Below are 6,000 nucleotides of genomic sequence, written 5' to 3' on the forward strand. Positions count from 1 at the left end.
GCTGGGACAAAGACAGTGGCAGCAATAATTCTGGAGAGTACTCATTGGTGTGAATCCTTTTGAAGGTCACCATTTTCTTATCAAGATGTAACGCCACACAACAGTCTGTAGGCTCCAGTGTTGGGACTCGTCAGGGTAAATAACCAATAGGGAGAGAACACAACCCTACCCATCAGCAAACAGGCTGCTTAAAGTCTTCATCAGCACTCAGCTATTCAATAAATAAGCTCCCTGACACAGCCCTGCCCACCAGTGGGACAAGACCCAACTTCACCCACCACTGGGCAGTAACCAGTCCCTCCCACCAGGAAACCTGCACAAACCTCTTAGCCTCATCCAGCAGAGGGCAGACACCTGAAGCAAGGAAAACTACAACTCTGCAGCCCACAGAACAAAAACCTCAGTCATAGAATGTCACATAAAATGAGACAGCAGAGGAAGATGTCCTAGATGAAGGAACAAGGTAAAATCCCAGAGCAACTAAATGAAGTAGAGGTAAGCAATCTACTGGAAAAAGAATTCAGCATAATGATAATGAAGATGACCCAAAATTTCAGAAGAAGAATGGAGGAGCAGATTGAGAAGATAAAAGAAATATTTAACAAAGACCTAAAGAACAAACAGAGAAGAACAATACAATAACTGAAATGAAAAATACACTAGAACAAATCAATAGCAAAGTAACAGAGGCAGGAAAATGGATAAGGAACCTGTAAGACAGAATGGTAGAATTTGCTGCTATGGAACAGAATAAAGCAAAAAGAATGATTAGAAGCAAAGAAAGTCTAAGAGACCTGTGTCAGGCTGTGTCAGTTCAGTTCAGTTCAGTTCAGTTGCTCAGTCATGTCTGACTCTTTGCGACCCCATTAAATGCACCTAAATTTGCATTAAAGGGGTCCCAGAAGGAAAAGAGAGAGAGAGAAAGGAACTGAGAAAGTGTTTGAAGAGATAGTAGCCAAAAACTTCCCCAACATGAAAAATTAAACAGTCACCCACATCCACAAAGCACAGAGAGTCCCAGGAAGGATAAACCCAAGGAGGAGCAAGCAAGACACATAGCAATCAAGGTGACAAAAATTAAAGATGAAGAAAAAACATTAAAAGCAATGTATAATGTATAAAAGAATTCCCATAAGGTTACCAGCTGATTTCTTAGCAGAAGCTCTGTAGGCTGAAAGGGAAGGGCACAATATATTTAAAGTGATGAAAAGATAGAACAACCAAGAATAATCTACCAAGCAAGGCTCTCATTCAGACTTGACAAAGAAATCAAAAAGGTTATAGACAAGCAAAAGCTAAGAGAATTCACCACCACCAGACCAGTTTTGCAACAAGTACTAAAGGAAGTTCTCTAGGTGAAAAAGAAAATGCACAAGTAGAAATAAGAAAATTATGAATGGAAAAGCTCACTGGTGAAGACAATCATATAGTAAAGGTAGGAAATAATTCATACACAAGTATGATATCAAAACCAGCAATTGTGAGGAGAGCACAAATGCAGAATATTGGAAATGCCTTTGAAGTGGAAAGACCAGCCACTTAAAACAATCTTGGCTATATATAGACTGCTTTATCAAAATCCCATGGTAACAACAAATTGAAAATCTACAATGGATACACACAGAAAATAAAAAAAGAATCCAAACATAATACTAGAGTTAGTCATGAGATCACAAGAGAAGAGAACAAAGGAGGAAGGGAAGAAAAAAGACCTATAAAAAATACATCCAAATCAATGAACAAAATGGCAATAAGAAAATACATACCAATAATTGTCTTAAAGAGATTAAGTGCTCCAACCAAGAGAGATAGACTGACTTAATGGATATATAAATAAGACCTGTATGTATGCTACCTACAAGAGACCCAGTTTAGATCTAGGAAGACATACAGACTGAAAGTGAGGAGATGGAAAAAAGTATTCCATGAAAATGAAAATCAAAAGAAAACTGGACTAGTAATACTCACATCCAACAAAATATATTTGGAAATAAAGACTGTTACAAGAGACAAAGAAGGAAACTGCATAATAATCAAGGGATCAACCCAAGAAGAAGATATAACAATTATTAATAAATTTGCACATAGTATTTCAATATTTAAGGCAGATACACACAGCCATAAAAGGACAAATCAACAGTAACACAGCCAGTGTGGGAGACTTTAACACTTTCATCAGTGGGCAGATCATCTGGACAGAAAATCAATAAGGAAACACTGGCTTTAAATGACACATTAAGCCAGATGGAAGTAATTGAAATTTAAAGAGCATTCCATCCCAAAGCATCAGAATACACATTCTTCTCAAGTGCGCATGAAACATTCTCCAGGCTTGATCACATGCTGCACAACAAAGTGAGCCTTGGTAAAATTAAGAAAATTGAAATCATATGAGACATCCTTTCCTACCACAACTCTATGAGATTAGAAATCAACTACAAGAAAAAAACAACAACTAAAAAACACAAACATGTGGCAGCTAAATAGTATGGAAGAACTGATGTTGAAGCTCCAATACTTTGACCACCTGATGCAAAGAACTAACTCATTGGAAAAGACCCTGATGCTAGGAAAGATTAAAGGCAGGAGGAGAAGGGGATGACAACCAGATGGTTGGATGGTGTCACTGACTAGTTAGACATGAGTTTGAGCAAGCTCTGGAAGTTAGTGAGGGACAGGGAAGCTTGGTGTGCTGCAGTCCACGGGGTCACAAAGGGTCAGACATGACTGAACGACTGAACTGAGCTGAACTAAACAACCAATGGATTACTGAAGAAATCAAAGAGGAAATCAAAAAATACCTAGAGACAGATGAAAATGAAAACACGTGATATAAAACCTGTGGGACAAAAGCAAAACCTGTTCTAAGAGGGAAGTTTATAGCAATACAATCTTAAGTTATTTACTTAATAATTATTTACTGAAATCTCAGTAAATAAAAATCTAAAATCAACAACCTTAACCTTACACCGAAAGCGACTAGAGAAAAATAACAAAACACAAAATTAGTAGAAGGAAAGGAATTATAAAGATTAGAGTAGAAATGATTGAAATAGAGATGAAGAAAACAATACAAAATATCAATGAAACTGAAGGCTGGTTCTTTGATAAGATAAATAAAATTGATAAACCTTTAGCCAGACTCATCAAGAAAAAGAGGTAAAGAGCTCATATCAATAAAATTAGAAACTAAGAAGAAATTACAATGGACACCATGGAAATACAAAGGATCAAAAGAGACTACTCAAGTAGCATGGTGGTAGAGAATCCACCTGCCAATGCAGGAAACACAGGAGATGCAGGTTTGATCCTTGGATTGGGAAGATCCCATGAGAATGAAAAGGCAGCTCACTCCAGTATTCTTGCCTGGGAAGTGAACAGAGGAGTCTGGTGGGCTGCAATCCATAGGTCAGAAAGGGCTGGACACAACTTAGTGACTAAACAAAAGCAAAATGCAAATAATAATTATAGCACAGACAATGTGAAATTCATTGGAAAAATTATAGATATTTATGAAGCACTGGGGAGAGAAATCTTAAAGTTCTTTACAAATTAGGAAACTGCAACTTAAAATAAGGATGAGATACTTTTTACCAATGAGAGTTGAACAATTATGAAGATTGGAGGGTCTAGAGCTGGCAGCATACTAAAAATAGAACTCTTATAGGTATTGTTGGTAGGCCTATAAATGAGTGCAACTTTCTGGAGAATAGTACCTGTCAGAATATAAAATGCATATAACTTTGACCCAGCTATTCTACTCCTAGGAATAAAAAGTTATTGATAGTGAGCCAGTTTTTATGTTAGATTAGATTCAATTCAGGGCAATATTATTAATTGAAGACAATCTAAAGATAGAGAAAACTAAATAAATATGGGTAGAATCTATATTTTGTGGTGCTCTGCAATGATTGCAAAGATGTGACTAAAATGTCAGTATGTGGTAACGTGGAATCATTTCCATGTTATATGAGTAAGTATAGAGTTTGCAGAGAGTATCATTTGTTAAAAATACATTGAGAAATACAAATATTTGCAAGGACATTTTCAAATAGACTTAATTGATTAAGAAGTATAGAATTGGATGGGTTTTTACTTTTTACTCTATACCCTCTGTGTCATTTGAATTTAAAAACTCTGCTTATGTATACTTTTAAGAGAGCTTAAAAGTTAACTATCTTGACATCTCTAAGGAAAGCATAAGATAGATAGCAGAGAATTGAATTGCATTATTACAGGAGAAAATGTAATATACTCAACCTTTCTCTGTAGAAATAATTTTTAGGTTATCATCTTCTCTTTCAATATATTTTACTTCCCTGTAGATTATATCACTTCTTGACATTAAATAAGATGAATTAAGATAGTTCAAGAGAAGAATTAAAAAAATTGGTATTTTTTATAAACTTCATACATGAGTTTTATCTTCTTGAGGAAGCACACTCTGGCTATTAATTCTGCCTACATTTCAGTTACTTTGCAAGTAAATTTTAAAATATATAACAGAAACCAAGTTTGAACCACATTTTTGATGATCTTTCATGATTTGTTACACCTGTTTTTTTTTTGTTTGTTTTTTTTTTTTTTTTTACCGGTGAAAGGATTTATCACTGGGGCTGTAGTTTTCAGACCGGAAAGCTCTGGGTAACATCTTCACCAAGTTAAAAGTCAAAGTTAATATGCAATATTAAAAATGTCTGTGGAGTTTATTGACCTCTTGCAGTGCTCTCATTGTCTTTTCCTTAGTCAGAATTTTGGTTTCCTGATTTAAACTGACATTTCATCCATGTAAACTATTTGACTCACTTCCTTCTGGAGAAAGGGGCATAGCTGTATGATTACCATCTGTGTACTCTGTCATATTTCAACAATGAGGTAAAAGGGTGAAAGTGTGATTGCATTTCCCAGTCAGCACAGCCTGACCTTGTGAAGAGAGATAATTTCTCCTCTTCATCTGCTTACTACAGGAAGCCCTTATTGCCACAGTCCTCGGTGTCCAACAAGAGGCCATGATTCTCAGGGTCAGAGTGAGCAACACTCATTTGTGCATCTTTTAATATGTAGATTCTCAGGTGCTCCCCCAACTCTACTGAATCAGGAACTCTGTTGGGTATAGGTCCTGGGAACTTGCATTTTAAATATCTCCTCTAAGATTCAGTCCCAATCTTCATTAAACCAACTGGTTGCTCATGTTTTCTTTACTATATCATACTTCTCCATGCTTTCCCAATCTTCCAGTCCACATCCACCCCACTGCATTCAGTTGATAGCCTGCCTCACAATTATTGAGAATATACAAGTCACCATCTGGGAACACTGTCGTTTTCATAGCACTTGAAAAATTGTAAGTCCACATGCCACTTACTTTCATTTTTCTTGCTGTGGAATGAACGTTCCTTTTACTATGAAAAGCTCTTACCTTCTATGTTCTGGAAGTCATCTTCTCTTCCCCAACTTAAGAATTCTTCCTGATTATCTTCCTTTATCTGTTGAATTTAATCTCTCCTCTCTATTCAATTATTTTCCTTAGTATATAAATATGACCTGTTATTTCCCACATTTAAAAAGACTTCCTGTTTCTAGAGCTAGACTAAACTAGAACTAGGTGATTTTAAAGTATGTGTAGAAAAATAAACAGGCAAAAGTATCTAAGATAATTTTGCAAAAGGATGAGCCATGAGGCATGCTATGCTATGCTACGCTAAGTCACTTCAGTCGTGTCCGACTCTGTGCGACCCCATAGACGGCAGCCCACCAAGGCTCCCCCGTCCCTGGGATTCTCCAGGCAAGAACACTGGAGTGGGTTGCCATTTCCTTCTCCAATGCATGAAAGTGAAAAGTGAAAGTGAAGTCGCTCAGTTGTGTCCAACTCCTAGCGACCCCATGGACTGCAGCCCACCAGGCTCTTCCGTCCATGGGATTTTCCAAGCAAGAGTACTGGAGTGGGGTGCCATTGCCTTCTCCGATAATGAGGCATATCTCATATTAAAACATTTCATA

The sequence above is a fragment of the Bubalus bubalis genome, chromosome 9 (assembly GCF_019923935.1).
Source record: "Bubalus bubalis isolate 160015118507 breed Murrah chromosome 9, NDDB_SH_1, whole genome shotgun sequence".
In the NCBI taxonomy this organism is placed as follows: domain Eukaryota; kingdom Metazoa; phylum Chordata; class Mammalia; order Artiodactyla; family Bovidae; genus Bubalus; species Bubalus bubalis.